Source organism: Plecotus auritus, assembly GCF_963455305.1.
Source record: "Plecotus auritus genome assembly, chromosome: 10".
In the NCBI taxonomy this organism is placed as follows: domain Eukaryota; kingdom Metazoa; phylum Chordata; class Mammalia; order Chiroptera; family Vespertilionidae; genus Plecotus; species Plecotus auritus.
The window spans coordinates 42,989,315-43,014,817 of NC_137785.1; the positions used below are offsets into that span (position 1 = coordinate 42,989,315).

Below are 25,503 nucleotides of genomic sequence, written 5' to 3' on the forward strand. Positions count from 1 at the left end.
CGCCCCCCCACCAGGATCAAGACTGCAACCTTTTGGTGTATGGGATGGTGCCCAGCCAACTGGCTGCATGTATTTTAAATGAACATACTGAACCAGTGAACTGTGTCTTCGTTAAGTTCCATGTGGCATCTGCCACCTTAACAATCCTCTGTCACTTGGTTGTAAAGTTGGATCGCTTCTAGGTGTTCTGTAATTAATAATCCCACTTCTATGGACATCTCTGTGAAAATAACTTTCTTTAGTCTTTTAGATCTCCCCCCGCCCCACCGCCCCGTGTTTTATTTCCCATCCAGAATGAATACTGGTGCAAAGAGGAAGAACATTTTTGTAGCTCAGCTCATGTTACCCAGGGGGTCAGCTCACTCATAGGAATTATGAGCCTCATTTCCTAATTTCCAGGACTATGAAGGCATGAGGGGGTAGGTAGGGATTATTTTCTCTGGGGACTTTAGGAAGGAGGATAAAGCCATCTAACAGTGGTTCAGATGACCTTTGAAGGCAGCTGTTCGACCTTGACCTCTTGCCTAATAAGTTCAATTTGTTCACATGTAGACTACAGATTAGAAAACTTCTTAGGGGTACAAGAAAGGCAGAGAGAGTGTACAGCACTTATGAAGCAACCCGGAAGGCTCTTTCAGGCCTGGGCGTAATTTGGGTCATTTTATAAGCTGGGCAGAATGGAGAAGACCACGTCAAGGACATGTTGACCTCTCTCTCATCCAGCCACCTGTTAAGGGTTGTGTGACTATGTGTGCTAAGCCCCTATCTGTGCTTAGGCTGGAAGGCTAGGCATTGGGGGATAACAAGTCAGGTTGGTCTCTTTCCTAAGGTCCCCCAGACTCGTGGCCTCTTACTGCCATCAGATCTGGATGCCACTCTTTCTGCCTCTCAACCATCTTCCTCAAAGCACAGGTTGAAGGGGTGGACAGAGTGGAGAATTCTCCTGAAGTCTGTGGGCACCCTTTGTTCCCCACTCACAGATTACCGGGAGGCCACGGTAGCAGGAGCCAGGCTGCTCAGGCTGGGTTCCAGTCCTGGTTGCATCAGTTCCCACCAGTGGCCAGTCATGGGACCTCTCATCATCAGTTCCTTATCTGTAACATGGAAATGTTAACACCTGCACCGTAGAATCACATAAGATAACATAGGTCAGGCTGCTGGCACTTAGAGACCCATTGTGGAAGGTCAAGGCCATGTGCTAGAGCCTTTGGGTGAATTAACCATAAAAAGAGGGCAGAAAACTCATGTGTTCATTTTCTCAATCAACATGTATCAGCCTGCGTGGTTATGGTGCCAGAAACTAGGAAGAGGCCATAAGAAAGGCTCCGTGCTCTTGATACGGGCACACAGCCCATGTCGTGGGAGCAGAGCGGGCTGTGACAGGCTGCTTGGTCACTCTAGGACAGCTCCCTGCTTAAGAAGGAAGAACAGGCTATTAGGCAGAGAGGAGAAGGAAGCAGGCATAGCAAGTGGGACAGCCAAATGGCGTTTGGGGAAGGGAGTTTGGAAAGTTCAGGAGAGCTGCAGGCTCGGCGAAGAGACTGGGAGATGAAAGAGAAGAATCAGTGGAGACCACATTTCACAGAACCTTGAGAATTTGGACTTTATCTCAAAGATGTGGGGATTTAGGCAGGTTTGGAGATGCCTGTCCTGGCAGCTTTGGGGAGTAGGGGATGGTGGTGGAGGCCTGGGAGACCCCCAGCCTTCCACCTCATCTCAGGGGCTTTGCAGAAAGTAGGATTCTCAGGATAGGCTTGGTGTGAGGGAGCCAGGCCTGGGAGTTGGGGCCTGGGTTCTGTGGTTCTGGTCCCAGCAACTCCACCACCAGAGTAGGTGGGCCTCCTCCCTCAGGTGAGGGTTCAGGGCAGTTAGGCTTCTTACAACTCTTTCCTGGGAGGCCAAATGTTTCTGGAGGCTGTAGCACTCCACCACTCCCCACCCCTCCGTCCCACCCAGGCAATAGACATTTCTCCGGTGATGGTGGCCATCCATGATGCAGCCTTGGAAGGAAGAGTCATTTCTGAAATAGACAGTCTGGCCCTTTGACCTCAAGAGACTCCATGGAGTTCTGAGAACCGTGGCCTGCAGGCCTGTGACAATCCCAGGGGGTTTCTAGGCTCCAGCTATCCTGAGTGCATGAGGGCCATGTCCCATACTTGGGAGTGGTGTCCCTCCAGGAGCAGGGCGACAGTCAGCCTGGGAACCTACCTCCTGGGCTTTCCAGGCCACTGGGAGAGGTCTGTCTGTGCATCCCAGCCAGGAAGGGCTCAGTACCCAGCCAGGCCTTCCTCCCCATCGCAGGTGATTGGGAGGTAGATAAGTGGGAATGGGTCTGCAGTTAGCAAGGCTGAAGTCAAGGTGATGAGTTTGAAAGACAAAGAGACCTTGGTTTTGCTTGACAGCTACTGGGAAAGGTCGGACGCTGCTCCAAAGCTTTCTGGGTGCCTGTTGCTGTCATAGTGTGAGAAAGCTCACATCCTGCCCCAGATTCTCCCACCAGGTCCCAGCCCCCACTCTGCCTTTATCACCTACATGTCTCCTTAATCCTCCTTCCCTGGAACCACAGCTTTCCTTCCCTTTCCCAAAAGCCAGAACTCCCCGGCTTCCTTGTCTTTCTACTTTCTCAGATCATTAAATTCTCTTAGTCAGCATTTAAAAAAAAAAAATCTACCGTAATCATATATATTAAGCACATTTGCATTGCTATGACACAGAGCTCCAGAACTTTTCGTCTTGCAAAACTGAAACTCTGTCCCCATTGAACAATGACTCCCCACTCTCTATCCCTCCTACCTACTGGCAACCACCATCTCACTATATGTTTCTATGAATTTGACTACTCAGATATTTCAAACAAATGGAATCATATAGTATTTGTCTTTCTGTGTATGGCTTGTTGATTTAGCATAAGGTCCTCAAAATTTATCCATGTTATAAAATTTTATTCCTTTTTAAGGCTAAATAATACAGGTGTGGGCAAAAGTAGGCTTACAGTTGTGAATACATGAAACACAGAGTTTATTCTTGTATTATATACTTTTTCATACGAACAACTGTAAACCTACTTTTGCCCACCCCTGTATTTCATTGTGTATACACACCACATCTTGTTAGTCTACTTATCAGTTGATGGACACTTGGGTTGTTTCTATGGTTTAGCTATTGTGAATAACGCTGCTATGAACACGGGTGTTCAAATATCTCTTCAAGACCATGCTTTCACCATAGCCGGTTTGGCTCAGTGGTAGAGTGTTGGCCTGCAGACCAAAGGGTCCTGGGTTCGATTTCAGTCAAGGGCATGTACCTGGGTTGCAGGCTCCTCTCCAGCCGGGGCCCTGGTCGGGGCTCGTGCAGGAGGCAACTAACTGGTGTGTTTCTGTCACCGATACTTCTGTCTTTCCTTCTCTTCCACTCTCTCTAAAAACCAATGGGAAAATATCCTCGGGTGAGGATTTAAAAAATGACCATGCTTTCAATTGGGGGTAGGGGTGGGGGTACATACCCAGAAATGGAATTGCTGGATCATATGGGAATTCTGTTTTCTGTTTTTTGAGGAGCCTCCATACTGTTTTTCATAATCGTTGCAACATTTTACAATCCTACCAACGGTTTACAAGGGCTCTAATTTTGCCACATCCTTGTCAATATGTGTTATTTTCTGTGTTTGATAGTGGCCATCTTAATGGATGTGAAGTGACATCTCACTGTCATTTTGATTTGCATTTCTCTGATGATTCGTGATGTTGAGCATCTTTTTCATATATCTTTTGGCCATTTGTTTATCACCACTGGAGAAATGTCTATTGAGGTCCTTTGCTCATATTTTAGTCAGGTTATTTGGTTTTTTATTGTTGAGTTGTAGGGTTTCTTTATATATTCTAGATATAAATAACTTTAGGCCTCTAGAACTTATCATATTTTCATTTACATTCTTCTATTCCATAGGTTGCCTTTTCACTGTTGATGCACAAAAGTTTTAAATTTTGACGTAGTTCCATTTGTGTTTTTGCTTTTGTTGCCTGCACTTTTGGTGTCAGATCTAAAAAATCATTGCCAAGTCCAATTCCTGTGTAACCTGCACAGGAATCACCTGGAGATTTTGTTAAAGATTAGGTGATACTACTGCTACTGACCAGGAAACCATACTTGGAGGAATGAGGCCTGTGCACGCGCGCACACACGCGCGCGCACACACTCTCACACCTCTATGTCCTATCAGATCATCTATCTATACATGACTTTATTATAACCGGTTTTTTACCCCCACTCCAATGCATGTCTTGGAAATGCCACTAAATGTAGGTCTCCATCCTGTATAGCGGCCACTTACTAGCCCATTGCGTGGTAGGGTAGTGATTCAAGCAGTCCCTACAAATGAAACTCAGGTTGTTACCAAGTCATACATAACACAGGGGCAAACATCTGTGACCATGCCTTTGTTGACCTGAAGGAATTATGGTTACTGTGTTTATTTGTTGTTCTAATAACGAACACATTCAACCATGTTACTCCCTGGAGTTACCAGGAGGCTGGACCCTTGGTCTCAAGGCTCCTGCCAGCGCTCCAGACCCTGAGGAGCAGGTGTGGCAGGTGGAGGATGCGCGTGGGAGTGGGAGGAGGCAGTGGCGGCCACTCTCACTCTGTGCCAGGTTCACATTTAATGTCCACAGCACCCTGCAAAGCTTGGCTTGGTCTCCCCACTTTACAGATGAAGAAACCGAGGCTCAGGGAGACTTAACTTGCCCGCAGCCTGACAGGCCGGACGCGGCAGGAGGGGACCGCCCCCGCTCCGCATCTGCGGCTGCTTTATGGGTCACTTCGCGTGCGGGGCCTCGCCCTTTCCGGCGGCCCCACCGCGCGCTGCAGGCGCTCCAGGAGCCTGGCCCGGCCCCACCGGATTCAAGAAAATGCGCGCCGCCCCCGCTGTCCCTGGCCCTGCTCCCCGCTCCCCGTTCCCGCCCCCGCGGTCCCTGTTCTCTGCGATAATCCAAGGCGCCGCCCGCCCAGCTGGCGTCTGTGGAGCCAGCCCGCGTCCCACTCCGTCCCGGACCCCACTCCTCGCTCCAGCCCGGCTGCCCGAGCGGGAGGCCCAGCCCGAGGAGGCCTCCCGGCCAACAGCTCTGCCGGCCGCGCAGGGTAAGGCCTTTGCTGAATCCCCCGTCTCAGGGTCGCCTGGGTCGCAGAGGTCCAGGGGGCTGGGGTTCTTCTTGCACCCAGGGCAGGGGTCTCCATGGGGTCCCCGCCTCTCTCTGAGGGGGCTCAGAGGATGTGGCCGCGCCAGGTTGGTCCCTGACCAGTGGGACAGCAGGGATTTGCCGGGAGGGGGCTGGTGAGAACACCATACAGCTGCAGACAGCCCTGAGCCAAGGTCGCACAGGCTCTGCCACCTGCTGCCTGTGCGACCTTGGGCAAGTCACAACCTTGGGCCAGTCACAGGCCCCCCCAGTCCCACTTTCATCCGCGGTGAGGTGGGGATAAAAAGAGGATCGCCCTATACTACTGCCTCACACTCGGTAAGATGGCCACTATAGGAACACAAAAGCAAAACAAATAAGTGCTGGCCTGTGTGGAGAAATCGGGACCCTTATGCATTGTTGGTGGGGCTGTAAAGAGGTACAGACACTGTAGAAAACAGTTTGGCAGTTCCTCAAAAAATTAAACAATAGAACTACCATATGATTTAGCAGTCCCACTTCTGATCTATACCCCATAGAACTGAATGTTCATAGCATTATTTGCAATAGCCTCAAAGTAGAAGCCACTCACATGTCCATTGACAGATGAATGGATAAACAAAATGTGGTGTATACACGTGATGGAATATTATTCAGCCTTAAAAAATATGCAGATGGAACCTTGAGGGCATTATGCTTAGTGCAATAAGCCAGACACAGAAAGACAAATACTGTATGATTACACTTTTTAAAAATTGATTGATTGATTTTGAGAGAGGGGGGGAAAGGGAGAGAGACACATCGATTTGTTGTTCCACACATTTATGCATTCGTTGGTTGCTTTTTTTTTTAAAAAAAAATATTTTTATTGACTTGTTACAGAGAGGAAGGGAGAGGGATAGAGAGTTAGAAACATTGATGAGAAACATCGATCAGTTGCCTCCTGCACACCCCCCACTGGGGATGTGCCCGCAACCAAGGTACATGCCCTCGACAGGAATGGAACCCGGGACCTTTCAGTCCCCGGCCCGACAGTCTATCCACTGAGCCAAACCGGTCAGGGCCATTGGTTGCTACTTGTATGTTCTCTGACCAGAGACCCGACCTGAAACCTTGGTGTTATCGGGCGGACGCTCTTAACTAAATGAGCTACATGGCCAGGGCTCTGTGTGATTCCACTTTTATAAGATACCTAGAGTTATTATATTTATAGAAACCGAAAGTAGAATGGAGGTTTCCAGGGACTGGGGGTAGAGGGTGGGGGAGGGAGGAATGGGGCAATTATTACTTAATCAGTATAGAGTTTCAGTTTTGCAAAATGAAGAGTTCTGGAGATGAATGTTTGTGATGGTTGCACAACAATTCACTGTATACTTAGAAATGGTTAAGATTTTATATTATGTGTATTTCACCACAATTTTAAAAAAAATTGGGCAAAGAAATAGTACGTGTCTCACGGGTTTTGTGAGGGTCGAGTGACACAGCAAATGGGAGCCATTATTAGTGCAAGGCTTTCTGCCTCATTGACCCAGGATGTGGAGGGGGGGGTGTCCCTGTGAGGGGGGCAGTTGTAGTTTTCTGCATGAGATGCTCAGGATGGGATTCTGGGGAGCCTTCCTGGAGCCCTGTTCAGGGGTTCCTGGCGTTTGTGTGATGGGTGGATTCCAGACATTGGAAAGTCCCTGGCAGAAAAGTCACTTCCAGGAAGGGGCAGTTTGCAGGGAGGAGATTTTGGCTCTGCCTAGAGAACTTGTGATCAGAGCTGTTTGAATGTGGAGCAAGCTGCCTCATGGAGGTGATGAGCTCCCTGTTAGTGGAGGCATGCAAGGAGAGGCTGGGCAAGCTGCAGAGGCGACTCTGGCATGAGAGGTTGGAGCCAGAGGGTCTCCTAGACTCTGCACCTCTCTGATCCAGTCCAGGCAAAGTTGTATGGAACAGGCCTGTGTAACGGTGGGACCCAAGTCAGAGGGAGGGGGTAGGCCGGTGGGAAGGCTTGCTACCAGCCCTGCCCTAAGTGACAGTGATCACGGACACTGCCTTTTCCTCCGGGCATGCTCTGTGCTATCTGCTGAACAGGCTGGATCTCCAGTCCTCATCACAACCCTGTGTGGTGGTTGCTACTCTCACCCTATTTTACAGCTGGGAACCCAAGCCCAGGGCGGAAGTCACCTGTCCAAGGCTAGCCAGTAGGTGGTAGAGCTGGAATTTGAACCCAGACCGTTTGGCTCCAGCCTTCTATGCAGGGTGAAATCTCCAACATCTGCCTCCCCAAGCTGGTCACTCTCTGCCACCCTGCCACCCTGCCCCTGGCCAACCTCTGACACCCTCACAGGTACCGATAGAGCTGTGGCCCCCTCCCCTGCCGGTGAGTCAGCACTGCCGCCTCTTTCTGGCTGGCATCTCTGTGAGCCGAGCCCTGACTGCTTGGGTCTCCAGCGTTCAAGGATAGAAACTGTAGAAAACACAGGCTATGATTGAGAGCCAGGCTTCCTGTCATTCAGCACCCTCCATGTCTTTTCATTAAAGGGGACCCTCTCTAGCAACCCTCTTCCTGCGCTCAAAGTCTTTCCCAAATCTGTTGGGTTCATTTTGCCTTTTTTGTGACGTTGTTTTTTCCAACCCAGCTCTCTGGGTGTCAACACCTCGGCCATGTGATTCCATTTGCCCAAGTCCATAGTCAAGCACTCACAAGGCAATCAATGCTCTCATCAATGGTAGCAATACGGCGGGTGGCCTCCCGTGGCCTCAGATCTGAGCAGGATTACAGAGGAAGCCCTGGCAGGGACAGCGTTTGTCCAGGATGACACACTTGGTGGGATGGCACCCCTCTGTGCCAGGCAGGTGCTCAGCCCCGTGCAGGTACTGTCTCACCGAGTTCATACAGAGCCCAGGAGGTGAAGAACTGTGCTATTCCCATACCGCAGATGAGGAGACTGAGGCTCGGCAGGTTAGTTATGTGTTCAGAGGCCTGGATATGTCCTCCCTGCTGCTGTCCTTGAGGCTCTGTGTTGCTGCTCTGATAGCAGTAATGTTGCTGCCGCTCACTGCGTGGTGGAATAACCTACATTTCCGCTTTCTTCCCCACTGCGGCCTGCTGCTCTCACTGCCACCCCGGAAGCTGGCATGGTAGTGCTATTTTTATGAATGAAGAAGGTGATTAGGGGCTCCCCAGGATACTGCAGTGGAAGGGTCAGACCAGGGCAGGGTGGTGGCCCCCCTCACTCTGCACTGAATCACAGGCTACGTAGTCCTCTGGCTGTCCCAGGCCCAGGGAGCTCCCCTGCTCTTAGGCTAGCAGACCAGCTGACCCGACAAAGGCTGGGCTGGGGCCAGGTACTTTCCAGTGTCTTCCTGCAGCTGGGAGCCATTGGGTGTCATCTCTGCAGAAGGTGCCTCCTGGTCCTGCCTGCCCGGTTCACCTCCCAGCCGAAAGAAGGCCAGGCCTCTCCCCATCTGCAGAAATCATGTCTGCAACATAATGTGTGACTGAAGTGTTGCAGTGACAGAGTTCTGGAACCTGGAACCCAGCCCTCTAAGGCGGCGCTGATAACCCACAGGAGGAAGCTGAGGCTGGTTCAGGATTTGGGACTGACCCCCTAGGCCAGTGGTCGGCAAACTTCGGCTCGCGAGCCACATGCGGCTCTTTGGCCCCTTGAGTGTGGCTCTTCCACAAAATACCACGTGCGGGCGTGCATATACAGTGCAATTGAAACTTCGTGGCCCATGCGCAGAAGTCGGTTTTCGGCTCTCAAAAGAAATTTCAATCGTACTATTGATATTTGGCTCTGTTGACTAATGAGTTTGCCGACCACTGCCCTAGGCTGTTGATCCGCAAAGCCCATGACATTGGCTGAATCATTTTTATTTTGTACCTTGTAAGCTTTCTTTTATAAAAAATTAATGGATTGTTTTAAAAGGACAATTTAGATTTACAGAAAATTTGAGGAGAAAGTATGGAGAGTTCCATGTAGCCACCCCACTGTGATACACAGTATCCCTTGTTATAGAAATTTTAATGTTTTTATTGATTTCAGAGAGAGGAAGGGAGAGGGAGAGAGAGATAGAAACATCAATGATGAGAGGAATCATTAATCGGCTGCCTCCTACACACCCCTGACCAGGGATCGAGCCCGAAACCCGGGCATGTGCCCTGACCGGGAATCATACCGGGGACCTCTTGGTGCATGGGCTGACACTCAACCACAGAGCCACGCCAGCCAGGCTCCCGTGTTATTAACACGCATTATTAGTGTGTTACATTTGCTGCCATTGGTGAATTGATATTAATACACTGTTCACTAAAATTCATAGTTTACGTTAGGAGGGACTCTTGGTGTTGTGCCTTCTGTGGGTTTTGACAAATATATGGCAGTGTGACTATTGTGGTCTCCGCAGTTACAGTTGTACAGCAGTGTGACTGCCCTACCGATCATCCGTGTGCCCCTTCTTCGCCCCTCCCTTCCCACAGCCCCCGGCAGCCACTGATCTTTACACCGCCTGTGCAGCTTCGCCTTTTCTAAAGTGCCGTCTAGTTGGAAGCATGCAGTAGATAGCCTTTCCAGACTGGTTTCTCTCACGTAGAATATGCATTTATGGCTCATTCAGGTCTTTTTTTTTTTTTAATATATTTTATTGATATTTTACAGAGAGGAAGGGAGAGGAATAGAGAGCTAGAAACATCGATGAGAGAGAAACATCGATCAGCTGCCTCCTGCACACCTCCCACTGGGGATGTGCCCGCAACCAAGGTACATGCCCTTGACCGGAATCGAACCCGGGACCCTTCAGTCCGCAGGCCGACGCTCTATCCACTGAGCCAAACCGGTTTTGGCTCATTCAGGTCTTTTTGTGGCTTGATAGCACATTTCTTTTTTAGTGCTGAATAATGTCTCAGTATATGGATGTATATAGTTTTTTGATCCATTCACTTACTGAGAGGTGTCTTGGTTGCTTGCAGTCTTGGGTGACTGTGAATGAAGCTGCTCTAGACATATGTGTGCGTGTTTATATTGACTCAGTTGGGTAAATATCAGTTGGGATTGTGTGGTAATATTATGTTGAGCTTGTAAGAAGCTGCCAAACTGTCTCCCAAAGATTATATTATTTTGCATTCCCACCAGAAAATCAAGGGGATTCTGCACTCTTCTTAGCGTTTAGTGATGTCAGTTCTTTTGGATTTTAGCCAAAAAAGTAATAGGTGTGCAGTGCACTTTGTTGTTTTAACGTGCACTTCCTTAATGACATAGGATGTGGCGCCTCTTTTCATGTGCTTACTTGTCATTTCTTTATCTTTTTGGCAAGATGTCTGTTCAGATATCTTGTTCATTTTTTAATTGGGTTGTTTGTTTTCTTATTGCTGAGTTTGAAGAGTTTTTTAAAATATATGTTAGATCCAAGTTATTTAACAGATATGTCTTTTGTAAATATTTTCTCTTCATTTTCTTAGCTGTCTTCCGCAGAGCAGAAGTTTTGAACTTTAATAAGGTCTAACAGTCTTCTTTTTCTTTTTCTCATGGATGTGCTTTTGTTGTATCTAAAGACTCATCACCAAACCCAAGGCCACCTAAACTTTCTCCTATGTTATATTCTAAAAATTTATTATTTGCCTTTGATATTTAAGTCTAAGATTCATTTTGAATTAATTATTGTAAAAGATATAATAAGTGTCCAGATTCCTTTGTTGTTGTTAAACCTCGGTCGAGAATATTTTTTCCCCATTGATTTTTAGAGACTGGAAAGGAGGTTGGGGGAGAGAGGGGAAGGAAGGAGAGAGAGAGAGATAGAGAGAGATGTGAGAGAGGTACATCGATTGGTTGCCTTCTACACACGCCCTGACTGGGGGCCAGGGATCAAACCTGCAACTCAGACACGTGCCCTTGACCGGAAATTGAACCCATGACCCTTCTGTGCACTGGCTGACACTGTAATTAGCCACAGCAGCAGGACCGGCCCCCCCCCTTTTTTTTTGCATGTGAATGTCCACTTTGTTCCAGCACCATTTGCCAATACTATTCTGTCTTGATACTTTAGGTTTACAGGAAATCTTGAAGTCAGGTAGTGTCAGTCCTCCTACTTTATTCTTCTTCAGAATTGTGTTGGCTATTATAGGCCTCTCCATATAAACTTTAGAATCAGTTTGTAGATACGTATAAAATAGCTTTCTGGGATTCTGATTGAGATGGCATTGAATCTATAGCTCAAGTTGAGGAGGGCAAACATCTTAATAATATTGAGTCTTCCTATCCATGAACATGGACCACTTCTCCATTTATGTAGGTCCTCCCGTGAGCAGCAGAAAATGGCACCAGGTGTTAGACCAGTGGAGTCAGAAGGGATCTGGGTTCAGCAATCTCGGTACTTGAGTTCTGGCTGAGAAAGAATTCAGAGCCAAGATTCAAACTGAAAGAGAAAGTTTAGAAAGTCACAGAGGTAGAAGAAGAGAGCCGTAGAAGTGGGCTCAGGAGTACCTGTAATACAATCAGCAATAAAAAATATATTTAAAAAAGGAAGAAAAGAAAGAAATGGGCTCAGAAAACACTTGACAGGGGCGAAAGAAGGGCCCTTGGAGCTTGGGGGAAAGAGAGAGTCAAGGAAAGCGCTCCTGGAGGAAGGTGGGGAAGGGCCTGGGCATGCTCCACAGTCAGAGCCACACCAGGTCCTCCATCCTGAGGGCTTGTGTCTGAGGTGTCAGGGGAGGATCTCAACAGCATATTCATCAGCGTTCCCGTGTGCCACTCAGGATTGGTGTGTGCCTCAGGGTCGTGGTCTCCACTGATTGCTCAGTACCAGGGAAGGGGGTTCTTAGTCATTGCAGCTGGTCCTGATGTCGGCCATGGCATTGTTCCACCTGTTTTTGCTGCTTATCTGAGCCTAGAGCTGAAGCACAGCTGAGGCCTAGATGTCATCTCCAGGGGTTAGTGCTTAAGGCAGTGGTCCTGCCTTAAGGGAGTGGTCCTGCCCATTGCTAAGCACCCAGGACTCTCCCCCTGGGGGCCCTCTGCCCCTGGCCCATCATTCCTGCTCTGACTGCCTACTACATTCCTTGTTTTCTTTCATCAGAGTTTTATAGTTTTTCTCCTGGAGCTCTTCTACATATTTTGCTAGATGGTATACCAAAGCATTTCATTTTTTTGTCCTAATGTAAATGGTTTATGTTTTAAATTTTAAATAGTTACTATATATGCACAGTAAAAAAAAATAAACCTCAAGAGATACAGATAGGTTTACCGTAAAGAGTAGCTTCCTCTCCATATCTCCTTCCTTAGGCCTCTATTCTCATCTATCCAAACACAATCACTGACACCGGGCTCTTATGGGTCCTTCTAGAGATTATATGTACACACTCAAGCTCATATTCTTAGTTACTATTCATCCAACAAATATCATGAGCATTTACTATGGGCCAGGCGCAGAAGATGGGGCAGAAAACAAAAGGAAGTCTTGCTGTCCTGGAGCTCACATTCGCTGCAGTTGCCATCACCGGCTATATCCTCAGACGTTTCAAAAACTCTGCCCGGAGGTATTCTCCTTATGGGAGAGTGAGGGTCCAAGGAGGACTCTCTGGAGCCAGTTGAGTTTTCCAGGAGCTCAAGCTGGTCCTGGCGAGGGCCAGGGGAAGGGCTGATGCCGCTCAAGGCAAGAGGAAGCAGGTTCTGGAAGGGTGGAGAGGAGGAGGAGGTGACGAGGCAGCTCGAGGAGGCTGTCAGGCCAGCCTGGGGCCAGATTCTTATCAGACTTGGAAGCTCTCTTGTTTGCAGGTGGCTGCATTTTAATTTTTGGTTTTGTTTCCTCTCTAGTTTCTTAGACACATTCTTCCGGGGACAAGTCTAACCCTGTTTGGCTGACCTCAGGAGAAAAGAGATTTGTCCATATAGAGACCAGCACTGTCAGGAGAGTGGCCAGGGCGCCCCAGAGGCACAGAGGGACCATGGTCGGGACAGGCTGTGATGAACAGCCAGGGAAAGGCAGTGAGCTGCTGGGAACTGGGTGTCTGAGTGCAGACCTGTGCCAAGTCGGCTTCTCGCCTGGGTCTCCCTCCCAAGGTTGGAGGTGGCTCTCCTAGAGGTGGCACTGGGCTCTCTGGCACTCCATTTCCCTCCCTCCCTCCCTCCCTCCCTCCCTCCCTCCCTCCCTCCCTCCCTCTCTTCCTTCCTTCCTTCCTTCCTTCCTTCCTTCCTTCCTTCCTTCCTTCCTTCCTTCCTTCCCTCACCCAAGGATATTTTTCCACTGATTTTAGGGAGAGTGGAAGAGTGAGGGAAAGACAGAAAGAAACAAACATTGATGTGAGACAAACACATCGTGGTTGCTTCCTGCACGGGCCCTGACTAGGGCCCAGGCCGGGGAGGAGCCTGCAGCCAAGGTAAGTGCCCTAGACTGGAATCGAACCTGGGACCCTTTGGTCCGCAGGCCGAAGCTCTATCCACTGAACCAAACCGGCTAGGGCTCTGGCACTGCATTTACTAGTACATCTTTGTCTCAGACACCAGAGCCAGTGGATGCCCTGCAGCCACATGTGTGCTGCCCTCCATCCATCCCCAGCCATCTGTGTGTCCACTTGCAATGAGCGTGGAGTTGTTATTGTGTATGTGTATCATGCATGTGGAATGATACTACTGACCAGGCCCAGGGTCAGTAACTGTGAAATTCATTCCCATTTTACAGATGAGAAAACTGGGGCTCTGTGTTCATGGCCATAGAATTTTATTGCCTCTGCAGGGTCCCAGCGCCCAGGAAGAGGCAAACCCATCTGCGGTGAAGAGAAGTGGCTCCTTCCTATGCCCAGCAGCCCTGAGCTGCAGCCAGAGGGGCCTTCCCTGGCTGGCTCGGGTCCGGGGCCGAGTGTGCAGCCTCTGGGTTCTGAAGCTGCTGAGTGCTCAGGTCACGCCCTCCTGCTCCACATTCTTGTGGGCTCCATCCCCTAGGCCAGTGGTTGGCAAACTCATTAGTCAACAGAGCCAAATATCAACAGTACAACGATTGAAATTTCTTTTGAGAGCCAAATTTTTTAAACTTAAACTTCTTCTAACACCACTTCTTCAAAATAGACTCGCCCAGGCCGTGGTATTTTGTGGAAGAGCCACACTCAAGGTGTTACAGAAAACCGAAGAAGAACAAAGCAATACTTAGAGAGATGGAATTACATTTATTACGCGCGGGTCCAGAGGAAAATGTCTCTCAAATTCTGGGCCCCCACATGCAGGAATTTTCCCTATTTATATGTTTTGACCTTTTTTGTCTCCCAAATATGGGGTGTTTCCGGCCCCTTTTGCAAGTTCTTAAAGAGCCCGTATGTGCTGGGGTCTTGAGACCTCAACCAGAGGCCTGGCCTGGCGCCAGCACCGACAACCCTGTCTGGGGAAGGTTTAATGGCCTCTCTGAAGTGGGAGTAGTCTTAGCAAGCAAGAATTTACAGAAGCCAAATAGCAGGGTTAAAATTTCAAACAGCAGTATTTATATAAGATGGATGCTTCAAAGGGTGCTCTCCCACTTGCCAGCTGTGTGACCTTGGGCAAGCTGCTGAACTTTCTGAGTTTCGGTTTCCTCATCTTTAAAACGAGGGCGAGAAATTCTAACCGCTGTTGATGTTTGTGTACCGGGTGCAGGGATTAAAGGATATAAAAGAACTAACATTAGCGATTGTTACTATCCTCATTATTGTTCCCTTAGTCGGCTTAGCCCAGCTGAGGAAGTCCAGCTCTGTCTCGTGGGCCACTGCCAGTGCTATCAACCTAAGCTTTATGAGCCCAAACATCCCTGAAGCAGAGGCAGCACTCTCTTCGTGGCCCGCCCCCGCTTCCCCCCGCCTCCGTCCAAACTGGGAGCTCTGGCTGTTTTCCCCTCTTTCTACGAGTTTCCACTGAGCAGCTCCTGTGTGTCCATTGGGGCTGTGCCCGTTAAAAACCGAGTGCTAGTCCCGTTGGCCCAAATTAGGCAGGAGCCCATGAAAAGTGATGGCTCAAAACCAATGCAAGGTGCCAAAACCGGTTTGGCTCAGTGGATAGAGCGTCGGCCTGTGGACTGAAGGGTCCCGGGTTTGATTCCGGTCAAGGGCATGTACCTTGGTTGCGGGCACATCCCCAGTGGGAGGTGTGCAGGAGGCAGCTGATCAATGTTTCTCTCTCATCGATGTTTCTAGCTCTCTATCCCTCTCCCTTCCTCTCTGTAAAATATCAATAAAATATATTTAAAAAAAAAACAAAAAACAATGCAAGGAAAAAGAAATGTAAGGGGTATTTTTTTTTAGCAAGATAGAAGATTTGGTAGTTCCCAGGGAAAACTCTATAAAACATGTAGAAACTTGGGGTACAAAACCATCAGTACACTTTTTTTTTTTTCATTAATCTTCACCAGAGCATCTTTTTTCCCATTGCTTTTCAGAGAGAATGGAAGGGGGGAGGGAGGGAGAGAGAGAGAGGGAGAGACATCGATTGGTTGCCTCCCTCATGCACCCCAACCAGGGGGTTGGGGAGCAAAGCTAAAACCCAGGTACGTGCCCTTGGTTGGGAATTGAACCTGTGACCACTTGGTGCACGGGTGGGTGCTCTAACCACTGAGTACACTGGCCAGGGAATCCGTGCACTTTTTATGCGGAGCTGAGCTGCATGGAAATGAGGACAGCCCCTGGGCAGGAGATATAAAGGAAGCCGCCTGGGGAGGGAGCCAGGCTGTTTGGCCTGCCTTGAGGGCCCTTCCTGGTCTGGATAACCCAGGGACTTGGGTTTAAATAGCCACAGGGATAAGGGACAAAGTTTTGAGCCTCCTTGAAGCAGAGAGGTAGCACTGAGACCCCCCCACATACACTTGGGACCCTGGAGGGTTTAACCCTCCAGTGCAAGTTAGGCTGGAAAAAGATTCACCCCCCAGCAAAGGCAGAGGAGAAAGCTTGTCTACGCTGGCCTGGGTCTGGCTGGGGAAAGGAAGGCCTCTTTGGGGGGATTTGTAACCACATACCTGCCTTCTTTTGGATTTGGGATCAGATTTACACTACTCATGTGACCCTAGTCTCCAGGCCATGAACTGAGCAGAAAAGCTCTTCCTGCCCTGGCCCGCGGGCTCAGTTGGTCTCAGTTGGTTGGAAAGTCATCCTGAAAGGTTGAAGGCTTGATTCCTGGTCCGGGCACATACCCAGATTATGGGTTCGATGTTTCTCTCCCTCACCCTTCTTCCCTCTCTAAAGTCAATAAAAGCATACCCTTGGGTGAGGATTAAAAATAGTAAAAATAAAAAAAAATAATAATAATAGTTAAGATGGAAATTTTATGTATATTTTACCACAATTTAAAAAAAATGCTAGTCCTGACTAGTCACTCCTTGGGACACCTGGTAGAAGCAAAAGTAACACCTCTTTGGAGGGACACACCTCAGTCCAGCCTGGTCAAGCGGCCCCCAGATGCCTGTCCATCTGGAGCAGCCTGACCACAAAGTGCACAGGGAGCCTGCCGCGCAGCTCAGGGGGTTAGAGCGTCATCCCCATACACCAGGGTTGCAGGTTCGAGCTTTAGCCAGGGCACATACAGCATCAACCAATGAATGCATAAGTAAGTGGAACAACAAATCTCTCTCTCTCTCTCTCTTTCTCTCTCTCTCTCTCTCTCTCTCTCTCTCTCTCTCTCTCTCTCTCCCCATCTGTAAAATCAATAAACAAAAAACACACAAAAATGCACCAGGAAACCAGCCATTATGAGGGAGTCAACAGTAAGGACAAAAAGAGAAACAAGAGGAGACATGTCCCCGGATGTTTACTGTAGACTATTCATAATGTCACACAAAACAAAAACAAATAAAAAACCACCACCACCACCACCACCACCACACCTGGGAACAGTAAAATCCCTCAGCCAGGAAACATTATGCAGCCATTAAAAGACTTGGAAGGGTTTCCCTGGGGGGGTTTTAGTTTTGAGTGAGAAAAAGAAGAAATGGACGTGGGTGCTAATAAGAGCCCCATTTTTGCAAAGCAACTCCAAAGAGCAGAACTTGACCCTGAGCCCCACACTTGCATACATGCACTCTGTGTCAATGTACGAGTATGAAAAACGGTAGCGAAGGCTGCCCATCGGGGGTGTTTGTGTCTGGCTGCAGGCGAGGGAAGGGAGAAGGGAGAAGGAAGAGGAGAAGCGAAATAACTAGAGATTTCAGAGCAACAGGATTGCACCGAAATGTCTGCCTCAGCATGCCTTCCATGACGCCCTTTGTGGGGAGGCAGTGTGTGTGTGTGTGTGTGTGTGTGTGTGTGTGTGCGCGCGCGCGCGTACGAGCGGTATAAAAAAATTAGAATACTGACCTACAGATATGCTCACTGTGATGGGGGCAGGGGCAGGGGAAGCAAGTCGTCTGACCTGGTGATTCGTTTTTATTCAGACAAACAAGCAAAGGTCAGCTCCATGTGTATATGCCCTCACGTGCTAGTGTGGGCAAGGAGACAGGTGTGGAGGGACAGGTGTGGGCATCTGTAATATCGTAACGGAGAGAGTGGAGGGGAAGGAAGTGGAGAGGGAGACATCAGCTTCTGGGGGTCTTTATAAGAGGAGAGATACAGAGACACAAATACAGATATCTTGGTATTAGACTGCTTCACTCAGGACAACAAACTTGCATTGATGTAGAACATGAAAAATCTTACCTAATAATAGACAAACATGTAAATTGACCGTACCTCCACTATGCCCACAGCCAATCAGGAGTGAGTATGCAAATTAACCCAACAAAGAGGACAGGTTAATTTGCATATGCAGGTGTGGAGTGGCCGGGAGGGGCGGGACGCCAGCTATGAGGGGGAGGGCGGGTGGCGGAGGGAGCTACAGGAGCGGTGCTCCAGCCCGGAGCAGGGACTTACTGCCCGGGAGCGAAGCCAGTGAAAGGAAGGCCTATTCTTGCACGAATATCGTGCAACAGGCCTCTAGTAACAAATAAAGGCAAAAACGAGTGACCCAATGAAAAACTCTCATGCACTTCTCCTGAGAATGTAAAGTGTCTGAGCTCCTTTGGAAGGACCTTTTGCAATAGCTTTCAAAAATATCAATGTACCCAGTGTACTCATTTCTCCCCCGAGTAATTCTGCTTTTACATATGAACTTCCCTGGGGAGCATGAAGCTATCTGTACAAAGAGAGTCATTGCAACATTATTTGTAGAAGTTCAAGATTGGAAACATAAATGTTTATCAGTGGTAGACAGATTAAGTTAATTATGGTCCATACACAGTGGAATTTTTAGCAGCTGCTGAAAAAAAAAAAAGAGAGAGAGAGACTGAGTCAGAGTCTTCCAGATAGATTGAGAAGAGCAAAATGCAGAACAGCATCTGTTAGCTTCCTCGGATTGCTGTGGGTGATTTAAAACAACAGACATTTCACAGAGAAGAAAACGATCAACAAAACAAAAGGCAACCAATTGAATGGGAGAAGGCATATGCAAATAATACACTGAGTGGCCAGATTATTATGATCTCTGAATGCATAATAATCTGGCCACTCAGTGTATATATATATAGTAGAGGCCTGGTGCATGAATTTGTGCATGGGCGGGGTCCGGCCAGCCTGGCCAGGGGGAGGAGACATGGGCGGTTGGCTGGCCTGCCTGCTTGTCGAACTCCTGGTTGAGGGGACAATTTGCATATTAGCCTTTTATTATATAGGATATACACTGAGTGGCCAGATTATTATGCGTTCAGAGATCATAATAATCTGGCCACTCAGTGTATATCCAATAGGGGGTTAATAGCCACAATATATAATGAGCTCATGCAACTCAATATCAAAGAAACAATCTGACTGTAGCCAATTTGGCTCAGTGGATAGAGCATTGGCCTGTGGACTGAAGGTTCGATTCTGGTCTAGGGCATGTACCTTGGTTGCAGTCTCCACCCTGGCCCTGGTTGGGGTGCGTATGGGAAGCAACCAATCCTTGTGTGTCTCTCTCTCTGTCTCTCCCTCTCTCTTCCACTCTCTCCAAAAATCAATGCAAAAGTATCCCCAGATGAAGATTAACAAACAAATAAACAAACAAACAAACAAACAAAAACAATCTGATTAAAAATGATCAGAGGCCGGCCATTGTGGTTCAGTGGTTGAGCATCGACCTATGAACCAAGAGGTCACTGGTTTGATTCCGAGTTAGGGCACATGCCAGGGTTGTGAGCTCAATCCCCAGTAGAGGGCATGCAGGAGGCAGCCAATAGATGGATGTTTCTCTCTCATCGATGTTTCTCTGTATCCCTCTCCCTTCCTCTCTTACTAAAATCATATTTTAAAAAAATATAAAAAACATATATTTTAAAAAAATGGTCAGAGGACCTGCATAGACATTTCTCCAAAAAAGACCTACAAATGGCCAATAGACATATGAAAAGACACTGAACATCACTAATCATCAGGGAAATGCAAATCGAAGTTACGATGAGATATCACCTCACCCCTGTCAGAATGGTTATTGTCAAAAAGATTATAAACAAGCATTGGTGAGGATGTGGAGAAAGGGGAGCCCTCCTGCCTGGTTGGTGGGTTTGTTCATTGATGCAGCCACTATGGAAAACAGTATGGAGCATCCTCAAAAAATTAAACATAGAACGACCATTTGACCCAGCAATTCCACTTCTGGGCTTTAATCTGAAGAAAACGAAAATAGTCATTTGAAAACCTTTGTTTGTTGTAGCATTATTTACAATAGCCAAGATATGGTAGCAACCTAGGTTTCCATTGATAGACAAATGAAGAAGAAGTTGAGCCTTAAAAGAGAATGAAATCTTGCCATTTGTGACAGCATGGATGGACCTGGAGGGTATTATGCTAAATGAAATTAATCAGACAGAGAATGTATGATCTCACTTATCTGTGGAATTAAAAACAACAACAAACCAATACAGAGAACAAACTGATGGTTGCCAGAGGGGAGGGTGGCAGGGGGAAGAGTGAGAAGGGTGAAGGGGATGGAGAGGTACAAACTTATAAACTAAGTACATCACGGGGATGTGATGTACAGCACAGGGAATATAGTCAATGACATCATAAGAACTTGGTATGTGACAGCTGGTCACTAGACTTTGGACATCATAAGGTATATAGGAATCGAGTCACTGTGTTGTACACCTGTAGCTGATATGAGGTTGGATGTCCACTATGCTTTATGCTTCTCAGCATTTTATCTTGACTTAAATTGGAGGTTTTAATTAATGTCCTAAAATATAATGTTCAATGACACCATACAATTAGGTGGGCAAAATGGAGGCTAGACAATATTCATCTTCCAAAATAAAAGTCTAAAATATAAAACAAACAAAAAACTAACAACAACAAGAAGACTCCCACAGTTGGGAGACTGGGGGTCTGAAACCAAGGGCGCCCTCTGCAGGCTCCAGGTGAGGATCCTTCCTGGCTGCTTCCTAGATTCGGGCGGCCCCCTGAACTTCCTTGGCTGGTCGCTGTCTCCCTCCATTCTGTCCCTGTCGTCACCGTCACCGGCTCTTCCTCTGTGTGTGTCTCACTAGTTGTTGGATTTAGGCCCCATGTCAATCCAGCACGACCTCATCTTCTTCATTACATTTGTAAGGACCCTTTTCCCACATAAGGTTACTGAGGTTCCAGGTGGACAAGAATTTGGGGGTCCACTCTTCAGCCCCACTATCAGTGGTGAACTGTCATTGGATTGAAAAATAACAGATAGAGCAAGAGCCCTGGCTGGGTGGCACATGTGGTTGGAGCGTCGTCCCGTCCACCAAAAGGTAGTGGGTTTGATCCCAATAGGTCGGGGCATATAGGGGAAGCAACACATTAATGCTTCTCTCCCTCTCTCTCTAAAAAATCAATAAAAAACATATCCCCCCCTGCCCTAGCTTGTGTGGCTCAATGGATAGAGCGTCGGCCTGCGGACTGAAGGGTCCCAGGTTCGAAGCCAGCCAAGGGCACATGCCTGGGTTGTGGGCTCAATCCCCAGTAGGGAGCGTGCAGGAAGCAGCCAATCAATGATTCTCTCATCGTTGATGTTTCTATCTCTCTCTCCCTCTCCCTTCCTCTCTAAAATCAATAACATTAAAAACAAAACAAAACATATCCCCCGCTGAAGATTAAAAAAAAATAATAATAAAGAACAAGAGATGCTTGTCTATGCCCGGCACTGGGAAGTGGTAGAGGGAGGCGGGACTTGCAGCCGGGAGGTGTCTCTGGAAGAAGGCTCAGCAGGCCAGGAGTGGGGTCACAGCAGGAAGGGAGGGAGGAGGATCCCAGCTGGACTGCCTTCCTCAGGCCTTTGGGCTTAAGGCTCTGCTATGGGACAGCTGGGGGTGGATGAGGAGGAGGGAGGCTGGGCTGGTGGAACCTGAGGTTGCCCACCCTGTGCCTCCCCGTGGAGAAGAAGTGGGCCGCACTGCCAGCCTCAGGCCACTGACTCTGGTAACAAATATTTCTGGAGATTCTGAAACAACCCTCCTTGGCCAGCTTGGCTCCCCTCACAAGGGACATTGAGCTGTTTAGCCGCATTTGTAAGGAGGCGGTGCAGGCCCCTCCCCGCCCTCCCCTCGTCACCCCCCCCCCCCATTAGCTGCTTAGGCGGGGCTCCCAGCTTTTCATCTTTGTGTGCTAAGCTTGAGTCACAAATGCACGTTGAACAGAATTTAACTCTGATGTGGAGACTCCATGCCCGTTTAAGACGGTGGTGTTCTTGTACAGGTGGCATGGGTGGGCCTGGGTCCGGAGGGGGTGCGTGTGGCCTGGCAAGGATGCTGGGCACCTCCCCCTGACTCCAGACTTTCCCTTCCCAAGTGGCTCAGGGACGGGGGTGGTGGTGGTGGTGCTGCGTCTAGTTCCTCCTCCGCTGTGATGCTGATGCTTGTGAGCTGAACATTCACCCCAGCCCCCACCCGCCTCCCTGCATTCATTAGTTAACACAGCGTTTGCATTCTCCTCATGCTAGGCACTGAGCTAGGAATTCAGTGGGGCTTGCGGTCCAGCAGGGAGGGAAATGTGAGCCTCCTGGTGAAGGATTGTTTAATTACAGCTAGGAGCACAGGCCCCGTTGCTTTTGGAAGGTAACAGACAAAACCAGAACCAGAGCCGTGGGCCCAGGGCCCTTAGAAGAGCAGGGCTTGAACCCAAAGTCAACAAGTGCGAGGCCAGACCTTCCTAGGAAAACAGGCTTCGTGTGACCAAGATGCTCCCCAGCGTGGGGACCTCTGCGGACACCCCCACTTCCCCTCCACCGCTCCCCACCCCACCGCCCAGCACCCAGCTGGAGGAAGTTTCTCAAGCCCCATTTTTCAGATGGGTGAAGTGAGCCTTAGAGAAAGGCACTGATTGGCCTCTAGGTCCCGTGTGTGTAAGGAGAAGCCACAGCCAGGTTTCCCCGCAGCAAGCGTGGGCAGTCCAGCCTCTATGAGCCAGAGCATTAGACACAACGCGCTCTGTTCCCCAGCATTCCATTTCCCCATGTTCTCCACCAGGGACATTCCTGCATTGGTAAGAAAGGGACTGGGGCAGCCCAGGCCCTGGCAGCTGATCAGCGGTGAAAGCCCGCAGACAGAGGCAGTCAGGAGGGGTCTGAGACTTTAGGGAGCTCCCAGTCGGAGTAGATACTCAGGACACTGCAATCAGGTCGAAGGGAGAGGGTACCAGGGACTTGGGGGGGGGGCACAGAGGGACAGCCCCCTGGGAGAGGGGCAGCTGGAGCAGACAAGGGGCTGGCAGCCTTCTGTGGCCCGGGACAGCTTGCGAGAGTCTGGGGGGTGTAAGGCAGGGGACATGGGGGAAGGGGGAGAAGGAGAGGGAGAGGGAGAATTAGGTGGGTAGGTAAATGGGGAAGGGCACTCTGCTCAGAAACTTCAGATGCAAAGGGATTGAGACTAGTCAGCCACCGTGGGGTGTGGGCTGCAGGGGCGGGTGGGGCCTGACCCTCTGGTGATCCCTGGAGCACAGAATGGGGAGGGCCTGGCCCTGTGGGAGGGGAGGCTGTGTGTCCTGGGGGAGGGCTGTTCTAACCTCTGAGGACCCACATCCCTTAGGAGGCTGAGAAAAGCCGAAACCCTTCCTCTTCCCCCTCTAATGCAAATGTTCGCATATAGGCAATATTTTTGAGTTATTTTTACTTTCTTATTGTAGTAAAATGTACATAGCCTAAAAATGACCATTTTTAACCATTTAAAGTGTACAATTCAGTGACATTAAGCACATTCATAATGTTGTGTGACCATCATCACTTTTCCAGAACTTTTTCTTTATTGCAAACAGGAACTCTGTCCCCATTAAACAATACCCCTTTCTTCCCTCTCCCCAGCCCTGGCAACCTCTTTTCTACTCCCTGTCTCTAGAATTTGCCTGTTCTAGGTACCTCGATACATATGTAATTAAAAAAAAAAATCCTGGAGAAACCAAGATGGCAGCATAGGTAAACACCTAAACTGCTGCCTCGCACAACAATTTCAAAACTACGACTAAAAGACAAAACGTCTATCACCCAGAACCACGGGAAAGCTGGCTGAGTGGAAGTTCTACAACTAGAAGGAAAGAGAAAAGAGCATTGAGAGGTAGACAAGCGCTGAAAAGCTGAGGTACGGAGGCGCGCGAATCGGGCTGGCGGCGGGTGTCTGGGTGCCCTGCTTCTTTCAATCCAAAGGGAGACAAGCTCCGATTACTCTGAACTCCAGTTTCTGGGGAGATGCTGGGGACCCAAACTCCTATGGGGAGAAGCTGGACTGTTTGCCATCGGGTCGGAAAGTGAGGTTGGCTTTCTTGCAGAGGTGCGCCCAGCAATCATTGTTTACTACGCTGGGTCGCGGGACGCAGGGACTTGGAAACGCGGAAACGCAGAGACGGCTGACTGGCAGCCATTGCTGTTTGTCACGCCCTAGCCTATTTACTCCCTGAGACCCCGCCCCGCACAATCTACAAACTCACCCAAGCTCCACGCAGCGACTTTTGCATATAAATGGCCTGCCCTATTGCAGCTTAACCAAACAAACTGCAGCTCTGGTCAGACAGCTCCAAAACCTCCAAACCCCAAGCAAAGAGGAGAAAACTGTAGTTCTCGCTGTAGCTCCTGTTGGGTGGCCTCAGACAGTAGCTGACCAGCACCCCATTGGAGATCCAGAAGCTAGTGTATCTAGTGGTCAGTGTGAGACGACACCAGATTTCAACTACTCACATCCATAAGTGACACATTCAAGAGGCAGACTCAGTGAACACCAAAGCCCCACTGAAGCAAGTCCTGCCTCCTAAGCGTGTCTCCAGCGCAGCAGTTCTTCCATTATAGACACAGCGGGTCCTCACAGCCAACTGGCCTGGAGGTCAATTCCTCCAAGTGACACCAACAACAATCAAGACTTAACTACAACAAGGCTGTACACACAGTCCACAAAGGGGTGCACCAAGAGTGTCCACCTCAGGTAACTGGGAGGCCAACCATTGGCCCATATAGGATACCTAGCACACAAAGCCACCCTACCAACTCAGGGAAGCAGCGAAAATGCAGAGACAAAGAAACAGATCACAAATGAAAGAAATGGAGGAAAACAAACGACTAGATATAGAGTTCAAAACCACGGTTATAAGGTTTTTCAAGAATATCCTAGAAAAGGCTGATAAATTTAGCGAGACCCTCGAGGATATGAAAAAGGACCAACTAGAAATTAAACATACACTGACTGAAATAAAAAATATTATAAAGACCCAACAGAAGACTAGAGGAACGCAAGAATCAAGTCAAAGATTTGAAATACAAAGAAGCAAAAAACACTCAACTGGAAAAGCAAAAAGCAAAAAGAATCCAAAAATTTGAAGATAGTGTAAGGAGCCTCTGGGACAACTTCAAGCATGCCAACATCAGAATTATGGGGATGCCAGAAGAAGAGAGAGAGCAAGATACTGAAAACTTATTTGAAGAAATAATGACTGAAAACTTCCCCCACCTGGTGAAAGAAATAGACTTACAAGTCCAGGAAGCGCATAGAACCCCAAACAAAAGGAATCCAAAGAGGACCACACCAAGACACATCATAATTAAAATGCCAAGAGCAAAAGACAAGAGAGAATCTTGAAAGCAGCAAGAGAAAAACGGTTAGTTACCTACAAGGGAGCACCTATACGATTGTCAGCTGATTTCTCAACAGAAACTATGCAGGCCAGACGGGAGTGGCAAGAAATATTCAAAGTGATGAATAGCAAGAACCTACAACCAAGATTACTCTACCCAGCAAAGCTATCATTCAGAATTGAAGGGCAGATAAAGAGCTTCACAGACAAGAAAAAGCTAAAGGAGTTCATTACCACGAAACTAGTATTATATGAAATGCTGAAAGGTATTCTTTAAGAAGAGGAAGAAGAAGAAAAAGTTAAAGATAAAAATTATGA

General features: G+C 48.5%; 1 protein-coding gene across 1 annotated transcript in view; it reads left to right on the plus strand.

Moving 5' to 3' along the window:
* Positions 1-4,792: 4,792 nt before the first annotated feature.
* Positions 4,793-25,503, plus strand: part of IL34 (interleukin 34) — a 61,969-nt gene continuing 41,258 nt past the window's right edge. Inside the window, exon 1 of the mRNA XM_080643576.1 lies at positions 4,793-5,136. The gene's annotated coding sequence lies outside the window, so the exon portion shown is untranslated. The remainder of the gene's footprint in view (positions 5,137-25,503) is intronic.